The sequence below is a fragment of the Cupressus sempervirens genome, chromosome 9, assembly GCF_028749045.1.
Source record: "Cupressus sempervirens isolate cs-2001-9-10 chromosome 9, ASM2874904v1, whole genome shotgun sequence".
NCBI classification, from domain to species: domain Eukaryota; kingdom Viridiplantae; phylum Streptophyta; class Pinopsida; order Cupressales; family Cupressaceae; genus Cupressus; species Cupressus sempervirens.
In genome coordinates, this window is record NC_143126.1 from 312,188,535 (window position 1) to 312,210,716 (window position 22,182).

At 33.3% G+C, this 22,182-nt stretch overlaps 2 pseudogenes; one reads left to right on the top strand and one right to left on the bottom strand.

Moving 5' to 3' along the window:
* The first annotated feature begins 1,426 nt into the window (after positions 1-1,426).
* On the top strand, positions 1,427-5,717 carry LOC149538635 (boron transporter 4 pseudogene; annotated as a pseudogene).
* Positions 5,718-5,833: 116 nt separating this feature from the next.
* Positions 5,834-22,182, bottom strand: part of LOC149538636 (ribulose bisphosphate carboxylase/oxygenase activase 2, chloroplastic-like) — a 34,464-nt pseudogene continuing 18,115 nt past the window's right edge.

Sequence of the window (22,182 nt, forward strand, 5' to 3'; positions counted from 1 at the left end):
GAGTGAATTGAGGTTTTTAAGAGTCATAGTTTGAATGAGAATTGTATGCCTATGACATTGGCCTGAGTCTTCAAATTATATGCTTAGATAAGCAAGTCAGAATCTCAGATTTTGGAGTTAGTAAAAAAAGTGCAATAAAAGGTATTGGATTTTACTTTTAGTATTGATAGGTGAGTTATTAACCTACATCCCAAGGTAGGCTATGGGATAGAGTAGTTTTTATGGGTGTTTTGAAGTCTCTAAGGTGTCTAAAACCTTATGAATCATGAAGGTACTATATTGGCAATGAGTTAATTCCTTTGGAAGCTTATAGGGAGATGGTGTTGATAAAGATCCTAGAGGTGTAAGGTGATGGAGATGTTGTGTGGTGAGTTGTAATGGAGTGGTATGTTATTTTTTGAAGGTAAAGGTAGAGAGAACTAGAATAGGTGAAAGTGGCACAAGGAATAGTCCATTCACCTTGTCTCTAACCTTAGAGAATCAAAGGGGATAACATATGTTATGGTTAGGTAGGATTGAAAGAAGCCTCACCTGGTTTGAGAGTTTTTTATATATATTAAGAAAAATGTTTCATCTCCACCATACTTGCATCACAAACTCAACCCAGCTGGTAAAACCTTGCCCACCTTTTCATTCATTCAGTATGGGAATCCAAAGAAATTTTCATTCAACATAAGTACATAGCTCAAATCTTGTACGAATTGCACTAAGAGTTAACTAGTGAAAGTTGGGGACAAGAGGCAGAAGGAGTTTGCATTTAGCATAATGGTCAATCATCATTCAACATAATGTGTCATAATTCAACATAATGGTCATAGGAGTTGGAAGGAATCGCTTGCCTCGATCCATCTATCAGACCTTTGTTGGGCTTGGAGTGCTTAGAGGCCTTGTGCAAGACCTAATGGTACATCTTGCATCAAATAGTATTAGTTTCAATGGTCTTGAGTGTGAGGAAAAATCACCAAGCATGAGTTATTCTAAACCAAGAGTTAAGGATAAAGAGTGGAGTCATGTAAACAGACCAGCAACCACAAGCTAGTTTGCATGTAGAGGTAAGAAGTAGTTGTGGAAGGCTCAAGAGGATTGATCTAGGTGTGCAAATTATTGATTGATTAAGAGCTTGAAGCCATGAAAAGAGTGAACTAGTGAGAGTCTCAAGAGATTGGTGTAGGTGTGAAGGAGTCCTAGAATGGTGAGAGCTAGAGAGACTTCAAACCGTTGATGGAGAAAATGAAGAAGCCTAAGTTTTTGATTGGTTGAGTTTTGATGATCCCTATGTTGGAGAAGGGGAGAAAGAAGATATGGATGACTAAATTGAGAAGGAAGCATAGAAATTGCAGCAAGAACTACAAGATGCCTAGAGGAGATAAGGTGGGAATTAACAAAGGCAAAATTTAAAGAAGTAGAGAAATTTCCTTTGGGGACTATGGATACAACAAATGAGCATAAGGATGAGATAAAGGGTCTAGTAACACATAAAGGTCCAGTATTTGATGAGAAATCTAACAAACAAAAAAAGTTGCTTGAGGAAGAAATTGAGAGGATCAAAAACTATTTTAGTACAATGGAGAAATCTATAACAGTGGTGATTGAAGAGGATGAATATGTGACTACAGTGGAATGTAAAAAAGCTAGGGCTGATAAAGATGAGAATAAAGAGGATGTTGGGGTAGAAAAAGAGAATGAGGTTAAACATGAAGATGTTGAGTTTAGTTTTGCTTTATTTACAAGGTTAAAAATTAGAGAAAAAATTGCATATTAGTGTTGAGGATGTTGCATGGCATTGGTGGAGGTGGTCTATTTAGGATGGACAAGATTCCATGAAGTAGAGGAGAGTAGAGAGTATTTAGATGAGGAGAAAGAGCTATTGGTGGAGGTTGGAATATATTGAGCACAAGTCAACAAGGAAGAGGAGAAGAGGGCACACTTTGTGGAGGAGGTTGGAAACAACCCAAGCTAAGTGTTGGAAGAGGTTAAGGAAGAGGGATTTCAACATACTTGAAGTAATAATGGGATCTTTTAGGTTGCTTACAACCTAGAAGTGTATTTTGACCCTTACCCTCATTTTTGTAAGCCTATGCTCATAAATTTTCTTACCACTGGACCAAACTAATTAAAATGGGTCATGTAAATCATAAAGTAACATTAAAAGTATTAGGATTTTGATGTAATCTGAGTAGTAGAAAGTCTCGTGCATTCTTTGTATGGTAGATTTAATTGAACTACTTTCCAGTTCTAGATCCAGAAGGAATATGTCCATCTTAGAGAATGGTTAAAGTTGCATATTTTGCTCTATTTATTATAAATGAAAGATATTTAAATCCCCATATATTTCAAAGAGAAAAATCTACAATAAATTGTACATACCATTCTTATAAGAAGCTCGACAACTTTATCATTACTCTAGTTCCACAGCAAAACATCCCACGGGCTCTTTATCCTCTGCTTCTTCCATAGAATCTCCTATTGTAGTGCATGGTAGCTTCCACTACCAACACTCCTGCTAAAATTATCATTATTTCCACTCAAATCACCATCATTATTATTAACTTACCTTTGCAGTTTCCTTACAAAATGCTCCAAATCTGTGAGAGCCTCCAATTCTTGGTAAAGATTAGATGTGACAGCAATATACCTCTCCATTTTCTTAATGCTAGCATCCAAATCCTTGATTAAGAATCTCATATCCCTAAAGTTAATATTCCCGCCAAGTGATTTGCAAAAAAAAAGGTGAAGCCCTGTGGTGTTTCATTTTCTTGTTCCCAATCTAACAAAAAATGGATTGAATTTTTAGGGATATATTTCCCATGAAATATCAAAGTGCATCTTTTAATTTTTGCATTAAGTTTGCTTCACATTGTATTACCATTTTATTGTCTTATTTTATTATTTAAACTTTGAAATGCTATGTGAGAAAGTGTGCTTGCCTTAAAATTTAACTAAATGGTGTTGTATTTTAATGTTATTTTTAATTCTTATATAGATTATCTTATTTTTTATTTAAAATGTTGAGTTTTAAAAGAATTAATAATGTGTGTCTAAATTTTGTTATTTGATGTATAAATTGTATATCTTATTTTATCAACATTTATTTCATGGTCTTAGTTGCTCTTTGTAAGGTATACATTGACTAAGACCATCTTCCATTATGATAAATAAAAAATGAGATAGTGGGCCTCCTTGCATAGCACTAAAAAATCAACCAGGGTACCATTAATGAGAATGGAAAAAAAAGCCCCAAATAGACAAGAAAAGATATGCTTACACAATTTATCTTAAAAGAGAGAAAAATTAAGAACCTTGATAACAAATAATCACTTAACTCTATTATAAGTATTTATTTAATAGTTTTGGTGACCAGTTATTAGTAATTAATTATTTAGTTGTTTTTATTCAGGGAACTAAATATTAGTGACTAACAATTATTTAGTAGTCTATTTGGTCACTTACTTAGTCACTTAACACTAGTACATTTGAACTTGTTTTTCTACCAAAATTTTTGACCAAAGCTATGATTTTATATTTTTCATAGTTTGCATCCCCGTGTTGGTCGAAAATGTGTCAAGTTTTCTCGTGTTGGTCAAAATTTTGACCAACTTGGGTCTTAACAAAGAAAAGGCTAGATAGAAATAATTCATGCATTCGTATGTAGGTTGGGCTTCATTCCTACGTAGGGTTTCATTGAAAATTGCAACTAACAGGCTTTGTTGAAAATCATGGGTAACAAGCTTCATTTTGCAGTGGCTACCTTCCCCTCCTGCCCGACCATGATATCCTATTATTTGTGTAGGATTGGGGGAATTTTCCCACTTTTATTTATGTAGGAAGAGGAAATTATGCAGAGGCATTTGAAGAACATAACCTCAAAATTTTTTGGTGACAAAGGAACTCTATTTGATCTCCATGGAAGACCTTTCTTTCCCTCTAAACAAATTTCAATAGATTCTACTCTTGCATTTATCTTTGATCAAAATGTATCCCACTGGGAGTTGCTCGAGAAAAATATAAAGGAGCTGCATCTAGAGAAATATATTCAGCTTCATCTAGTTCACTTTCCTCATATTCAACTGCATCTAATTCACTTAGATACTAGAGCTCAAATATAGAGGATTGGGAGCTTCTCGAGAAAAATATAGAGGAGCTACATTTTTCTTATATAGAGAAAAATATGATTTACTTTTGTTGGGCATCATGGTTTTTTTTCTGATCCTTCTACTTGCTTAAGTTTCAATTTTTGCTTGTTCTTTTGTATCTAGATCTTCTATCTGAGTTTCTAACTTCCTTGAATTTAGGTTTTAATGTGTAGATTGGTTGGAATTCCTCCATCAAATAATGTATTACCACAATCTCCAGTGCATACAAAGTGTCTTGCTACCCTAAAAAAGGTCTCTTATCTACTTCTTACTCATCCTGGATTAGGTTTGGAGATGATTGAGACACTCCTGAATGAGTATTGCCAAGTTATTTATTTTCTTGTTCTTAAATTAAGAGCTCTTTTTTTTTTTTTTTTTGGGCATAATTGGTTGCAGATAGTGTGCAAACAATTGGTGGCAAGTGCTAAGAAAAGCATCGAGCAACAAGCAACTTTGACAAAGATTTATGGAAATATGCAATAAGTTTTTCAACAAATAGAAATGAGCAATGCCCTTCCACTGACAACATCTATATGTTAAACTAACTTCAAAACATTTTGTCTTAAATTTTATGGTAAATTATTAGTAATCCTTACCTTCTAAGACATTGATACTACCGAATTTCTGAAATGAATCAGTTCATAAGTTGGACGTAATTTTCCATCTAATTGTCAAGAGCACTACAAAATGTTTTATAACGCTTTTACTTATATTTGGTGTTACTACCATCTCTATATTGGCATGTAACTGGCATATCTTAATAGAACAAGTAATCTCCTATTCAAATAAACTGAAAGTCCTTTTATTTTCTATTTTACTCTGCAATCATTGAAATGTTTGAAGCCAAACATGGAAGCAAATGGGCATGCTTTTGATCTTGAAAAACATGTTGACAATTTTCTTCTAGTTAGAGTCAAAGAGAAATGGATGAGCAATTTGATGTAGTCCATTCTTTTGGGTACTCGTGTGAGTATCATGTCTCTTATTAAAAAGATTCCCACATTGGTATTGTGGGGCTACTTTGCTTATATGGCAATAGAAAGCTTGCCTGGTAATCAATTTTGGGAGAGGTTCCTTCTATTATTCATTACGCCATCAAGGAGATATAAGTGAGCTTAAATATATTTCATTTGTTGTTCTTTCCTTTTGTTTATTTCTCTAGGTTCTTCCTATTGTCTTAATATATGAAAATCTAATTCATAAAAGGTTTGTTGGTTTGAAGGAAGATTGAAACTTATTACCCATATCAATTCTCCTGAAAGTTTTTGAACTGTTCATTAAACATAGTAAATAGGGCCAAAGAACTAAACCTTTTGAAATGATAATCTTTCCCTGTAGAGTGCTTGAGGATGTGCATGCATCATTTCTTGAAAAAGTGCCATTCAAGATCATTGCTAGATTTACATTCTTGTAGTGTATTTACTTACGGATATGCTTTGGTATTACATGGATACCAATAGTAGGAATACTTTTCCCTTTTCCCTTCTTTGGTATTTTATCAATCAGAAGTATATCCTTGAAAATCTATTTGAGCTCCAGTATCTAAGTGAATTAGATGTAGCTAAATATGAGGAAAGTGATTAGGAGCTGCTCAAGAAAAATATAGAGGAGCTCTTATCAAGAAAGTGATATGTGGATTGGGAGCTACTCGAGATAAATATAAAGTAGCTCTTATCAAGTCTTGTCTATATGTAAATGATTTATGTTGGAGGATCATTCAGTGCAATGCCAAAAAAGCTGCTGGACAGAATAGCCACATATACACTAAAAAATTCTACAACTCCCTCATGCTTTATCAATGTCTGCAAGCGATATCCCCAATGTTTGGGCATTTAGCATGTACATAGTTAAAAAAAAGGTTAAACAAGAGCCTAAGGGTTTTAAGTACTTCCAAGATTGGGAAAGCATATCTCATACGTTGCAAGGAAAGGAATTCAACATTGAAAAATATAGCTTTCTAGTCAAGGAATTGGCTAACATTATGAAAAATGTTTCTCCAGGGTTTCTTTAACTACTGCTAATCCTAAAAAAGGATAAGGAGATGTCCGTGACAAAAAAGGTGACCGATACGCTCATGAGAAATATAAGCTATTGTAAACCAAACAGTAAAATTTTGTAGTCTTTATTTCTTATTATGTTTTATGGTATATTGCAAGTGCCACAAGTGACAGGAGAGAGAAAAGAATTGAACAACATAATTAAGGAACTAAATTCATTTGGTTCAAGTTTACATATGGCTTAAAGTTCTAGATTCTTATATTTCTATATTTTATATCAAATTTTGCAGGTGATATTCAGTGACCTTGAGCAGAATATTGTGGGCTTTCTTAGTTCAGGTGAATCTGACTTCCCCATCTCCTTTCTTGGCTCCCTTGTTTGTGAAGGGAATTTTCTTGTTGTATGGGTAATTATTCTAGTGTCATGTTGTTGAAGGACTACGTTAGGGTTTCAACCACCTCTTTGTAAATCATTGTTGAAGGATCAAAGAAATATGTGGAAAAGGAAAAGTAAGTGGTAGTAAGCCATATGAATGATGATCAAAACCTTAATCTGGGAGGATGAGGTAAGCCCTCTTTAGCTACTCTACTTTTTTTTCCTAATGAAGAATTGTCCACTTATGTTTGAAAGGGATAGACTTAGGGATGTGGCTATGTTTAAGTCTTGATTTTATAAGTACATCCGATGAATTTTTAAGTCAGCAGTTGCTCTGCAATTCATTCTTATCACCATTTCTAACATTATATTATAAGTTTGGATGAACATTTGTATTGAGCTCTTGTGATCTAATATAGTGCTCATTCTTGATCAGGATCATTTCATTACAGGTTTCATAAATACCCACTTTTTCCTTTCTGGCTTATACAATTTGATACGAGATAAAAGAATTAACTGTCTAGCTCTTGTGTTTGAAGTATAAATTTGGTCTCTATAAATTATCAACTTGTGTAAAGTTGAATCTTGTAAGGGTTTGGGTGAAATATGAATCTATTTTTGTAAGCATTTAATTTGGTGCTCAATTTTAGAGTTAATTTGATTTGAGATCCTTGGAAGCATTTTTATTGATCAAGAACTTGAAATAGATTTTTGTTCTACTTTAATAAGTCAAATAATTCAGCCCTATTTTATTTTGATAGGTAGTCAAACACTTTGAAATTAGGGACTTTTATGAAGGCATGAATATGAAAATAAGGTGGGAAATGCCTATGTTTCTTGTTTAATGGAAAGCATTGAATCAAGCAATGGAAATAGAGATGCATATAAGTTCCTTTTATATAATCAACCCTATTCTAACTACATTTTTTAATTTAAATGAAGAAATCATTTTGTAGTTGCATATACTTTTCCCTGTGCTTACAGGTACATCACATGCTAAAAACTAGAGGATTGTGCTTGGCAGAAGAGAAAATTTTTGGCACTGTAAGAATTTCATGTTGACATCCTAGAGTTAAATTAACCAGGAGGGCATTGGTTCCCTTTCTATTAAAATTTTAACTAAACTACATGATGACTTTTTTTCTATTATTCATGGCTAGATTTTAAGAAGGCGAAGGATTGGAGGGCATTACATGTTCAACCTATTTACTACACCCTGAAGGCTGATTTGAACAAGCAGAGTTACAACCATTCTTGTCCTGTATGGTCTTCCTAGGTAATGATTGTAAAGCAAGCCTCATGTCTTATTTTCTTTCATTTTTTGATTCAGCACATATGAAAGTTATTTGGCTCAATTTTCTATTATCAAACTAAACCAAACCTCTATCCCTCCCAACCCCTTGTCCAATCTCTTTTTCTATTCATTCAGTATGTGAAGAACAACTATGTTTACTATCAGTGATACTAGAAAAATTCTGTGTTTTGATTTCCCTCTTTTCATCTTCTCTAATTATGGCCATCTTTTGACATGTAGATTATTAATAGGTTTACTTCTGGCTCACGAGTTGATGCATGGATGGTTGCATCTCAATGGTATTATCTCTGCTTCTCTAATATAAAACAAATTTTGTTTATTCTAAGTATTAATACTATCTTTCTCTCCTCTTTGAAGGAATCTATAAAAAATGCAAGCAAGGTATCTGATTATGTGCATACATATCCTCAAGCTCAATGGTTGTTCCCCTAGTTTATTATTGATGAAATCATTCCTTCTTGAAGAGTACTTATATTGTCATCAGATGATTTTTTTTTAAATAGGTAATAGACCAAAGCCTAGATTAATAATTTTAATGTGTCAAACTTGAATAGACTCGAACCCAAAACCTCCCACATGAGAGACACAAGTTACCATTGTGTTGTAGGCTCTTGCTTGTAACTAGATGATTATTACTAAATAAATGTCGAGTATTTTAAACATCAAAGTCCAGTGAATCTACCTCACATCTTGAATCCGTGAGTCAAATACTGGCAATGTGATGTAGATGCCCGTGCTTGTAAATTAGCTTCATCTTCTGCTTTATCTCCCATCCTCTCTCTTTTGCAATGAGGTTTATAGTAGGGTGTGAGCCTTCAAATCATTAACATTTTTGAAGGATCCTTTAGTGAAGAGTCCATTATTAAAAATTTAGGATGTTTTAGTGGGTTGGAGTTTAGTATATCCACCTTACCTCTTGATTCTATGAGTCAAAAATACAAAACAGTGCCTCCTACTAGCAAATGCCCTTATCCCTCTCTTTTTTTCCTTTCGTTATCTCCATCATTCTACCTTTTCTAATGTCAAATCAGAAAAGTAACAAGTTTAGGGTTTAAGGTGTTTATAGTATGTGGGAGCCATGCATTTATCATCACTTTTGAAGGACCAATTTGTGCACCTCTTGACTATCAAGAAACTTAGAGTATTTCAAAAGATCAGAGTTCAATAAATCTACCCAGCTCTTAGTTTTTTGGGTCAAATACAAACAATGTGATAGCTGACCTCCTACCTCAAATACCATTTTCATCTTCCTCTTCATCTTCTCTTCTTTCCCAATATGAAATCAGCATAATGATAGACTTAACTATTTATTGGTTTGTATGGGCCTTGGTGGGCTTCCTTTAAGCATTTTCAATAATCTTTTGTAAAAATAGAATATAGTGTGTGCTTTCTCCTTCTCACGATGTTGTACATGAGCTAAGGGCTCAAGGCTTCTCTTTTTAGCAATCTCTACTATTATTTTGGAATGAACACTCAAAATGTTTTCATTTATCTAGGCAATCCTATGAGGGAGTCCCATTTAACCTAACTCTAGCTCCACACCATAAAACTATAAAGATTGGCACCAAAATTTATATAGTAGAAAATAATCTTGAAAAGAAAAATTAGTATATTTATTTGATAAAGGAAGATTACATTAGTTTTAAAGAGATCATTGAATAAGAGGGTAATTTTATGAATGATTATGTACCTTTTCGTACGACCATCTAAGATCATTTACAATCTCCATTTTTGAACTGCACCCCCTTTTAAGACCCCAATGACTAATTTGGAATTCCCATTAATCTAGAGCTTTCTCCACGTATTTTCTCTAGTATCATTAATCCCCATAGCAGCTAGGGCCCTAGCCTCAGCCAAGTTGTTAGTGTCTATTCTAAAGTCCTAAGCATATAGACCTAGTGGCTTCCTCCATGGATCTTTAAAACTCCACCACCTGTAGCTTTTCTAGGATTTCCTTTAGTAGCTCCATTGAATTTTAGCTTCATCCATCTATGCTCTAGCTTTTCCTACTTATATGTGTCATTGCTGCCTTTGGTCAGAGAGGGAGCCATCATGAAGCCCCTAAAATTGGTCCATGAGTCTGCCCAACCCAATTCTCCTTCCTCTACATTCTAATCATCTTTCTTATGAATCTCTACAAATTCATTAATGGTTTTAACCACCCTATCCCATATCCTATCAAAATTCACCTCTTTGCTTTAATTGAGTTCCTTTCAAGCCAAAGATTCCCCACAATGATTGTCGTAGCCACATTCTACATTATTTTCAGGCCCAAACTAGCATAATTGGTATCCCACAACTCCAAAATTTTGGCCACATTTTTCTGAATCACCCCACTTGAATGCCCATTTAGCCCAAAAATGGATCCAAATCTACCATGCAACCTTGCAATGAAGGAAAAGGTGATCACTATTTTTTGCTTGAAATTTACACAACACATCTAGAAGGGCCTATCTTGCCCAATACCTAAAGTCTATTCCAATTTAGGTTTCTTTTCCAAGCCATCCATAAAAAAACATTTATATTTGTTTTGCAAAACTTTTTTTAGATCATTGGATTTCCTTTGGAGCTAGCATTAGAGAAATATTTGATAAAGTGTCCTTGATCATCTCCATACCACTATCCTCATTCACCTCCCCCACTAGAGGCCACTTGGCCAAACTCTCCTCAATCTCATCACATGCAAATTCTAATTTAGCAATAGCTACTTTTAGCCTTTTCCAATACCTATTTTGAGGAAGCCTTACAATGGAGTCCTCAACTGGAGTCCCCTCAACTTCCTCAAAATGTGTCATCAGGGGGATAAAACATTGGTGCTCATTGAAAGCCCTATATTCCTTCCATTGGTCATCCAAAATTTAGTCTTGTCACCTCTGCCCCATCTCCATTTCATATCCAGACTCAAGATATTGCAATAGTTTCAGAGAAATTTTCAAATACTTGAACCTCTAGGCAACTTAAAAATAAACAAATTGTCGACATTGTTCATCAAATACTTAGTCTATATGACTTGGCTTCACAACTTATCTTTGTCATGATAGACCCTCCATATTAATCTATTCCCAATGCCTAATTCATATCCTTGTACTTTCTAATTTCTAAACAACCATGCACATTCAGCCTACAAGCATTGCATATTTGAATGGCTCATAGGACCATCTTAGATGACCTTATTGTACCTTCTTGTATAACCATCTGTAGCCTATCCATACAAGATAGACATGTGTTGAATTGGCACCCTAAATCTACATTGTAGTCCTTTGAGTCATGTAGGTGTCTTGGATAAAGAGCTCACTTAGCCTACCAGTTGGTCTTAGTTGTTTTCTCTTTCCATTTGTATACCCTAAATATCTTTACCATCTTGTATCATTGAATTATTTCATTAATCATTAGTTAGCATCATAGTTAGGATTTTTTTTTTAATATAACCAAATCTACCTAGTTTGTTAGAACAGTATTGTAAGTGAGGTGGTGTTGGGCCATTCATCAAATTGAGTTTTCTGTGTAATAGATTTGATTTCTCCTCTTATTTCCAATTTTCCACTTATGTACTTGTCATAGTGTCTTAAGCTATTGTAGATCCATGATCCATCCCCTAGTCCAACTATTTTAGCATCACGAAAGAAATAGAAAATAGCTCATGTGTTGCCAACTCTAACAATGCCACCACATTCAACAATGCATCCTTTGCCAACTATTGCAATAGCACAACCTTCATCATCAGTAAAAAGAGGAGCTTCTCTTGGAAAATATGTATGTTGTTTGCATACTTGGGAAAGGAATATTTTTGAACTCTAAGAAGTGATAATTGTACCTACATAATAATGTTCATTTGACTGAGTTTATATTTTTGGCATCAAATATCTTCAAGGCTTTGTAGCAATATCTCTTATTTGCTGAATGTAGAAAATTGTGTGACCGAATTCATGTAAGATTATGTAGATAATAGAAAATCTTACAGATTATTCAGTGTCTTTCTAGCAATGCCATCTTGAATTGTGGGCATGCTCTTTTTGGTTGAATACAGGCAGCTCTTATAAACATTCTTGTAGGTTCTCAAGTATGGGTGATGTACTGGACCATAGCTATCCAACATGTGTTATATGTGTCTATTGGGAGCTGAACTAGGTCTGAACTTGAGATCTGGGCAGCAATATTGATAGGAAACTCATTGTTATCATTGTTTGATGCCATATTTGCACCATGGATGTATTATTGACTGAGCATTCATAGATATGTTGTATTTGCATCATCTTTCAGTACTGAAATATAAGTTAAATCGTAATATTGTTGTTGAGAGCATCATATACATACATACCTACATACATACATACATCTATACAACTACAAAAACTTCAAAAAAGGTGGGACAAACTAGGATAGACCCATACAAGAAACAAACTCTTTAAGTCCTTGCAAGACCTTGGATGTTTGGGACATCATTCTGATCTAGGGAACGTGCTCCCTTGAAACACTGGTAGAATTGGATAGTGTTTTATTTCATCAGTTTTCCATTCTACTTTATTAGAGTTCTCATATTTATTGTTTTTTGTTTTTTGAGAGAATTTGAATTTAGAATTTAGAATTATTTTAGTATAAAATCTACAAGATTTTCTTTGAACATGTCCTTTGTAGTTCATGTCACTTCTTGTAACCAATCACAATAGTATCAACTAGTTATTAGGTATAGAGAACATTAAAAAGTTTACAAATACATTTTGTATTGCATAAAAGTAAAGAGTGGACAAGAATTGTGTTGGTGAGAAATGCAAATTGTAGAAATCTTAACGGACTTTTGAGGATTTGACTTTCACCATGGTGGATCAATGCCAACATCTAGGTAGGTGGTTTTTGCTTGGTAGTGTTGCTAATAGCTTCCTTAAATTTTTATGTTCTTGGAGGCTCAAGATTTATGCTGAAGGAAATAACTGGTAGAGAAATTTCACCCTGCCAATTTAGTTCTTCCTCAAACTACTAAATTTTAGGAACTTTTTTTCAACATTATAGTACATATATGAATTGTAATAATTAGTGGCTCTTCAAATGAATTTTTTTTATTACAAATTTTATATTTATCTACTTTCACATTTGCCAAATTTAACTTGAGTCAATACTAGCTTTATATAGTGCATTTTATCAAACAGGCGAGGTTGAATATGTTTCCTAACTGTTGGGTGTCTACATGACTATATCTTATTCAAATGAAATATTGGAAGCACTTTGATGATTGGCAAGTGACAGCTCCTAAATTATTTAAAACCTCTTTAATTTGAATGTGAAATGAGAATATCTCTTCTAGATTCTATAACTTATCCCCATGTTCTTCACTTCAGGGTTGTCTGCTATCATTGCAAAGAAAATGATGCAAAGTGCTGGATTAGATTCTACATTTCTTCCATTGGTGGCTAGAACTATAAGAAGTGTGAAGTCTACTCAGAGTGCAAGTGCTACTAATGGTGTTGATTTCATAGTATTTGTCATTAAGAACAAAGAGGATGCAGATATATTGGTTGATAGTATTTGTCAAGTCATCACCATACCAGTATTTGTCATGCTTAACTCAATTAAGTTGAGCACTATGGTTGGCTTAATTTCTAGGTTGGGAAAAGCAAGTGCAAGTGGAATTTTTTTCTTAGTAGAAGATGTAGAATACTTTGGAGTTGACATCCTTAAAAAAGTGAGACCATTACTTTTTAGTACACAATCTATCAAGGATGATAAAGAAAATGGTGAAACTAATATCCTGTGGATGAAAATAGAAAATGATAGTCTGAGCAGCGATTTAACAAAAGCTATGCAGAATGTAAAGAGTTTAGATCTAAAGTTCAAAGAGCTTTTAGATGAGGAATGGTGCTTTCTATTGAATATGATCAATGTTATTTATGAAGCTGCCCCACGGGTATGTCTGTTAATTTTGGTTCTATTTTCTTTTCTATTTACCAACATCAATGTAGTTATTTTCAAATTATTCCTGAAAGAGCCTCATGGCACTAACATGACAAAAAAATACTTTAAATACGTGTCTCAATTTTCTTCTCTTTGTGTGCTTCTTTACAGATGCAGGAGATTTAACTTCTTGTGGATGCAGTTGCCCAGCTGGATAAATTGTTTTTGCTAGATACAGTGGTAAATTTTTGCTAAATTAGGCTAGAACCAACGTCTTAACTTCATTCTTGTAAATACAGATCCCTGACCAAAAGACACAAGGTGAGACAAGCTATAAGTCATTACAAATAATAAGATTTTTAGGTGGTTCTTACCTATTGACTAACCAAGGAACATATCTACTAAATTAGCTATCGCATTAAGGTGCACACTATCTGCCTTGAAAATTCCTCTACAAATGCCAATGAGGTCATCTTGGGAAGGTGCCAAATAGAACTTTTCCATCTGTCCATCTCTAATCAAAGGTGCATATAAAGTAGAAAAGTCATTTCCTATAATGATAATTAGTATTGGAGGATTCTTAACTTTTTTATATTGGCTTGGTAGTTGAACATTTTTTAGGATTGTCTGCAATGTTCATGAAAGTTGCATTCACCATTTGATTATTGACCATGTATTGTGTAGTTCCACCCATTCTACCAGCACCTGCATGATGATCATTTATGAAAAGGGCACACATCTTTCCTTTCTTTATTATATCAAAAGCTTCCCTGTATCTCTACTTAATAAGTTTGGTAGGTTCAACTATATTTCCACTCTCCAATTCTCCTACACTCATCATAATGGGACTGCATTGAATAGAAAAATAAGCGGTTTCCAGATAAGAGAAGTTTTGAAATTAGATTCAACCCCAATAATGCCCTCCTATCAAATATTTTTCAAAACTTGTGGCCCTCATTAGATGAGTAAATATAATGGATCAAATTGGCAATAGTTGAATTTTCTTTCTTGTGTTAGACAACTTCAAATACATTTGAAGACTCATGGTTTTTGTTGGCTGCAGAATATTTTTTTCAGTGGCTATCCTCCAACAAGTCTAATGGGTTCTAGCATAAATTTGGTTGCACTGAAGACTAAATTCAATAAGCTTCTTGGTATTAATGAATCCAATTCTAATGAAGGTGAAAAGTCCTAAAATTCAAAATCCCCATTGAGTGGAATGTTGTATAAAGTCATATTACTTGGACAAAAGTTCTCCTTGGGATAGCAGGTGTTATAGAATCTATGGTACTACTTTGCAAGGTTGAATTTGATATGGTAGTAAAATTTATTATCTTTTAAAGCAATATTATAAACATAAGAAATTTTAAATGAGTTTACTTAAAATTTCTAATTTACCAAAGGGTTGTAGTTTACTTGGTTGAACACATTTGATGAAGATGATGGTAAGAAGAGATAATGGCATCCACCAAGATTTAGTCCTCCAAAAAAGAAAATTGTTTAACTTGTAGATAAATACCAATAGTTTCTTATCAATTAAGCATTGCAATTATGTTGCTAATTCCTAATAACCTAAGCAAAAAAATTTCCATTAAAAAAATATTTTAAAATTCCCTAATTTAAAAGTTAGAAAATATAGAATTGGTTTAACTTTTTTCATGATAATAGTTATATTCAATCTCAGACTTTCCTAAGAAAAGTGTGTAATAATTGGAGCTTTTCATTTTGCACTTGTAGTGACATTCTCATACATAACTGGAAGGATGCAGACTTCTCTATGCTACCAACCTATAAAGAGCTTATTGAAGCTTTTGGACTTAGGGTTTGGATGTAAAGGTTTGTTTATACTATTTTTTCTTATTGTTTTCCATTGTTATCTTATCTTAAATTGTTTATACTTTTATCCTATTGTTGTCTTAAATGGTTAGAACTCATTTCCTCCCGATCTCTATAAAATTCCTCCTTGCAAATAGACTCCATTAGTGACAACTGTCATAACATTCCATTGTTTCTTCTTTTATAGACTTTGAAAAAATATGGAAGATACAGGTTATAGTTTGTTTTTTCAAAATTAATGCTCTTTATATATCATTATAAAATAACAACTTTCCTTACTCTAGGAAAAGTAGTAGATAATGGGGTAGAGCTATTAAAATTAGTGAATGTCATCAAATATTACTTTCTTATGAATGCACTACATACTCCAGACCTGTGGCTCAAAAAATAGTGGCAGATAGCCAAATATCAGACAACCACATCAGGAAAACCATAGTCCAGTTTCTTCAGCCTGCTAACCACCAATATACAAATTATTTTCTTTATAATAGGATCCTCCAATACCATCAAAAATGATACACTTCCTACAGTTGTAGTAAGACTTGCACTATATCCTAATGGTGTTGTGGAATAGTTACTATAACTTGCAAGAATGCCAATATGGGGAGAGTTCCAATAACCATCTCTGGCTTATACTATGATGACATAGAGAATTTCACACTAGTAGCTACTAGTGGATATGACCTACTAGTAGGAAGTTGTGTAAAACCACTATTGCCTCCTAAATTGTGCATTTTTAGGATGGCACATACAAATATGGAATATATGGATGGTATAGGATATAGCTAGGAGGATAGTGTTGAATATGTATACTAGAAGGTTGATGAAAGAGAAGCATGGTCTGCTATGCCAATGGTATTGTTATTTGCACAATTCTAGTTGTTTGGGTTGTTAAAGCTAGGGACCTACATTGGAGAGTACCAAAGAATTTCCACACTCTTGTGATGATGACCCGTTCTAACTAGATAAAATTGTAAGATTCCCATTGTACTTGGTAGCAGCAACAGATCCAAGAAATGTACAGAAACTAATATCTCCATCAGAACTAGGTCTCATTATTGGAGTATAAAAGCTTGTTGAAGGATCATATGTTTCTTTGGAAAAATTTGACAATCGTTCACATAGCTAAGACTCAGAATGTTCACAAGAAGGGTATTGGCATAATCTTCTTGAGATAAGTCATTCTGATTAACACTGTCAGTGATATAATCCTTTTGCAACCATGAAATTCCAAGCTTTACAACTAATTTGATTTCACTAGAATACTGCCGCATCTCTAAAAGTGGGGGAATGGAATCTATTAGATTTTGTAAAAGGTACAAATCTTTATTGTTCATGGCATTCACTGAAAAACTTAGTATCTACTGGATGTGTACTCAAAGGCTTTTATTTTGTTTAGGAATGTTGTGTCACTGTTCACCTTATCGCAAGTATGTGCACACGAGGAGTATCCTATAGATGGAGTAGAGGACTTCACTTTTGCTTACAAAGCCATTGATTCTTAGCCTCTCTTCAATATTTTTAGAGTTGTTATCAAAATCAATGCAGGAGTATATGAGTAAGTATGTGTAAATTAATGTGGTTTCAAAAATAATTGTGTGAGTTTCTCTAAATCAATGCTTATGCTTAGTGATATATTAATAAGATGATGAAATATAATTTGAAGATTAAAAATTTAGCTGAGTTTGAAGATTGAAGAGTTAGCTTACTTCAAAAAGGATAAAATGGCACAATTTTATCTTTTGATCTGTTATGATTGTAGTTTACAAATTTGGATTGAATCAACCTTGTGAGTTAGCTAAAAATATTTGGTTTTGGTATTTATTTTGGTGTTTGATAGGGAGAAGGTGAACATACCAATGAAAAAAGAATTTGTAACCCTTGAAGGGGTAGGGGCAGACTCCATAGTCATATAATGGGGAGACATGGCAAGAACTTTAGGGCTAGATGGAAATCCATTGGGCACATACAATGGTGCCACTGTAGTAGTTAATTCTCCTTATTTCATTGCCAAGAACATTACTTTTAAGGTGAGATTTGGGATTTCTTACTTCAAATGCTTTCTATTCAGAATTGGCCTATATCTAATTTTTGTGCTTGGAATCTTGGATGATTTTGAGAAATATCACAATGTATAATTGATTCATAAGTGATAATTTTAATAGGTATTTGAATATATGTGTGGGTGTTCAGTTTGATATTAGTATGGTTTGATGGCTAAATTGTAATGTTGTTCTTATTAATAAAGTTAAAATTCTATGAAAGAACATTTGTTGATGTTGAATTTTTTTTGAAAACACAAAATACAACACCTATTCCTCCACTAGGGGCAATAAGGAGGCAAGTAGTAGCTCTAAGAATAACAAGGGACACAACACCTTTCTTTGGGTGCAGCTTCCTTGGAGCTCAGGACACCCTTTATGATCAAACTGGACACCACTATTTCAAAGACTTATATTGAAGGCTCTGTGGATTTTATCTTTGGGAATGGCTTTTCACTCTATGAGGTACATACCCTTTTCAGAATTTGTGAGAAAGATTCTTAAAACAATTTTTCATATTGACCATTTTAAACAGTAGATTCTAAAGTTTCATGAGGTATACTCAAAACATTTTATTTGTTTTAAGTGATTCATTTGAAGTCATAGTAATGATGAATCTTATTTAAAAAGTTTAGTGATTTCTTATGAACATCATAAATAGATTAGGTAGTAAACCTAAAATAGTACTAACTATTGTGATTTATATGAACAACACACTAAGTCCTATTTAGAAACTATTATGGTTTATATGAACATCATACTCTTTATGGACTATCTGAAATTATATTCATAAATAGGTCTTATTGAAGAGGTTATACCAACAAATGGATATTATTGCAAAAGTTAAACATCATACTCTTTAATTAATTAGATTAAGTAGAAATCTGAAATTATGTTAATAGATAGGTCCTATTGAAGAGCCTAGACCAATAAATGGGTATTATTAAGAGCCTAAACTGTATATCTAATTCAATTAGGTATATTCTCTAGTTTTGTATGGGTGTTTGCAACTTCTGTAATGGCAGTTGTATTAAATATTGGTCCAAACAAGCTTCTAGTTGTATCTTTGTAATTCCTCTTTCAATTTTATTTTGAAGTGTCCATGATAGACTCTTTGGTAGAATAAAATCTTATTGAATCTCTTATGCCTGAGATGATCAAGTGATTGATATTGTTTTCAATTATTCCTGTGTCATATTATGTAGAGCAACAAGCAGGATGGACATTAATCATAGAGATAATGTTGCAAGGATTATATCCTATTTTAAGGATGTCGACTAAGAATTTGAATGTGATGCCAAATGAAACATAGGAATTATGGTTTTGAATAAATCAAATTACAATTTGTATAATGATGTTTGTTAAATTTTAGCTTTCCTTTTAGCTTTCTTGGACATAGGGGTGATGTAGGTATCTATCTTTCACCATAGTAGTGTAAGAAAAGTCACATTTGGAATTGTATCCACACATCCATACCTATAATGGCTTTAACAAAATGCAAGGGTTGGCACATCTTGGGTTGGCACATTGCTTGAACACCAATCTTAAATCTAATTTCTCATAAGGCTATAACAATAACAAGGGAGTCACCCTTGGTCTGTACTTCTTGCATCAGAAAGCTACAACTTCTCTTAAACCCTTCAAAGCCATGAAAGTCTCTACTTCATTTTTATTTCTCTAGCCATTTTTGAACTTCTTGTATTGTTGCTTCAACATTTTAGCATCTATTGTTAGAGTGCAGAGTGATACATTCTGGCATGCATTTTATAGCCAGATTGTTACAGTTCAACATTTTCTAACTGGAGTTTATTTTTCATTTACCTCTGTGCCTTAAAGCTACCCAAATTCACATCTATTATACCATCCTAGGTATATCTATGAACATTTCTTGTCACTATTCTATTCCCCAATTAGAATTACTACAGAATGTTATCATCTATTTCATGTGAATCTCTATATTCATTCTTGCAGATTTAAGATATGCATTGTGTATTATTGTTATGGTATTGTGCATTTGCACTGAATGGTCTAGACCATCATCTTATATGTGTGTTTTAATTGATTTCTATAACCTATTTGAACTACTAATGCCATTGCTTGCGGAGGCATAGTATACTGATATGATCCAATCAGTCTTCTGAATCTTTTCTTTTGTTCTCCAAATCTCATCTAAAGTCTTGTAGACTCTAATTTTCCATTTTCCCTAATTCTATTAATAATTTTGTCCATTACTATTCAACTACTATTTCGAGTTTCTTCTTGTGGAAAACTAATCCAGTCCACCACTAGATGATTAGAACTATGATTTTTTCGTTTGGTGTTTGTCAATTTTACAACTGTCATTTACATTACAACACAAGACCATAAGGAGAGATAAATATTGATTGAGATTCAAATAAAAATAAAAATCATGGGCTGTCCCATTTTATGAGTTACATTCCTTTCTTCTAGCCGAAATGAATTTAAGTGCAAAACACTAGTCAATTAGAGTAACAGGGCCAATTATTTTTTTTAGCAATTTGAGCTTAGGGAATAGAAAAAAAAGAAAGGTGATATATTTGTAGTGTGCATATATAGAAAATCATTCAATATCTATCCATGATAGCTTCTTCCCTCCAATATATAATGGGACAAACATGTAAGATCAATCTATCCCTTATATTTGATAAATCCTAGAAGTATAGAAATTGCTAGATTTCTGTGAGAATTATACACAGTATTAGCTTATAGCAGTCAATTTTAATTGACCAAAATCATATCACACACTCTTAGTAGTACCAAAATATTTTAGTGCCTCTCTCTTAGCAGTGATTGCTTAATATTATCTGCATTACAGAGAACAGAAAAGTGTTCGCAATCTTATATTTTTATGTTGTGGAAGTCTGACCTACAAAAAGTGATCTACACGACTGACTTGTTCACTACATTATAACAAGATTCCTTAATCCTTTTTTATTAAATCTAAGTTGCATATATATGTATACTGATCTATCCATTCCAAGATGTGTAAAACTTTCTTATGCTAAGTCACCATAGACTGGATTTGAATTGACTGTTGATTAGATTCATATCTATTGAATTGGTCTTTAGCAGTTGATTGACCATTCATTAGAAACTAGTCTCAGATTAATTGGATGTCTAATATTGGAGTTTTCTTTTGAAATTAATCACTAGATATAATGTTCATCATCGGTTCAATAGGTATCTCTGATATTGTCTTTGATTATCACTTCACATCAATATCATTTTGATATTAACTAAGTAAGCCCACAAGATTTAGGTAATTATGACTTCCCTTTTCCCATATCGAAGCCTTTGATCACTGTACTTATTCAATTGTTATCATCAAATCTCTACTTGTTGAATGTATACACTATTCAGTTCTCTTCCACAGTTAAAGGGTGTGTTGGAAATGAAAGTAATTCAAAGATGGGGAAATAATGTCCTTCATATGGTGGATGTATTGGTTAAGGCAAGAATTTCCAAGGAGGTCGAACAAAAAAAAGAGTTGCAGAGAATTAGTGGGACTATTATAGAGAATAATTAGAAGTTAATTTTTTTTTGTTTGATTAAGAAGTTGTATTTGATGACTTGGATATGAATGAGGGGTGTGGGAAAAGTTAGAGAAGAGTTTAGGAAGTGTCTAAGTGCATGGGTGGAAGTTAATACAAGGATCAAGAGGTATTAAGTAGTTGTCTTATTGTTGACTGTCACTAAAATAGTGAGTAGGCTATACTAGTCAAGAAGCAAAGTAAGGTGAGTTGTATATGTCTTAGTCAGCCAAGATAGAGTACAAGTTTCCTCCATGGTGAAAAGGAGTTTCATGTAGCCACAGTACAAGTCAAGTGTAAGGGTTTATCCAAGCAAGAATCTAGTAATAAGTGAATTAAAAAGGGTTATGTGTGGATAATCATGAGCAATTGTATGCAATCAGAGTTTCAAGGTGTTATGAGATCAGGGATTGAACTTGTAATCAAAACCAAAAGGAGTGTTTTATTTTTCTAGGGAGAGACCAAAATGTGATAGTGTGTGTCTAAAATTTAGGATTTGGGGTTGGAATCCAAAAGTGTATTGTCTACTATCATGCTTACAAGATTAGGACATTGAAGAAATATAAAACTCTCAATTTCTGCAATTCTATTTACCTTGGAAGTCTTAATTGATTGATCTAACATATATATGAGTTATAAGAGTTTCTTTTATCCATTTTAAAACTATTTTGAGTGAGTTTTAGATTTAATAGATGTGAAAAATTGGTGTAGGGATCTGCAAATAGCGGGCAATAAGAAATACTCTTAATTCTACATTCTCTTTATTTTGGAAGTTTGTATTGACTGAATTAGAGATGAATATGGGTTGTTAGAGTTCCTCACTCATTTAAGGTGTTACCTGATGCCATCTAGATTGTGTTAAAGATCATTGGTTGCCCCAGATGCTGATTGACCCAGTGTTCTTTGTTTATACTTGTGATTGCAGTAGAGTTTTAGGAATGGGGGTCATTCCATGAATAGTTTAAAGGCCATGTATTCATGGAATGACAACTTCTAATTTTTATTATTAATTTACTAAATGTGAAAATGTAGACTTATGAGAATAG